Here is a 349-nt window from a genome sequence, read left to right as displayed (position 1 = left end):
TCTGGCAAGCCGAGGCACCCTAACGCAAAAACCTCTCAAAAAAAAAAAAAAAGAAACTGAACACTATAAGGGAGCAGGCTGTGTTTTCTTTTATATCTGTAAATATAGCTGCATATAGATAACTATCCAGGATGTGCGGCTTGTTCTTTCAGCTTGTTTCTGGACTGTTTTTGCAACTCTATGTTTGAAGAGCAGAAAGTCTCTGCTTAGAGAAAGTCTCTTACACCTAATTTAAAAATATAAAAACTAACACATTCTTGTTTTCATAAATAAATTTGCACAAGAGTTTTTTAAAAAATTCTATCAGGATTAATCTCTTTTTAAAACTCTAGTTTTTGATGTATAAATG

Source organism: Tupaia chinensis, unplaced genomic scaffold (genome assembly GCF_000334495.1).
Source record: "Tupaia chinensis unplaced genomic scaffold, TupChi_1.0 Scaffold145260_1, whole genome shotgun sequence".
NCBI lineage: Eukaryota > Metazoa > Chordata > Mammalia > Scandentia > Tupaiidae > Tupaia > Tupaia belangeri.
The sequence above is the reverse complement of the archived record's forward strand: the minus strand, read 5'-3'. Positions refer to the sequence as shown.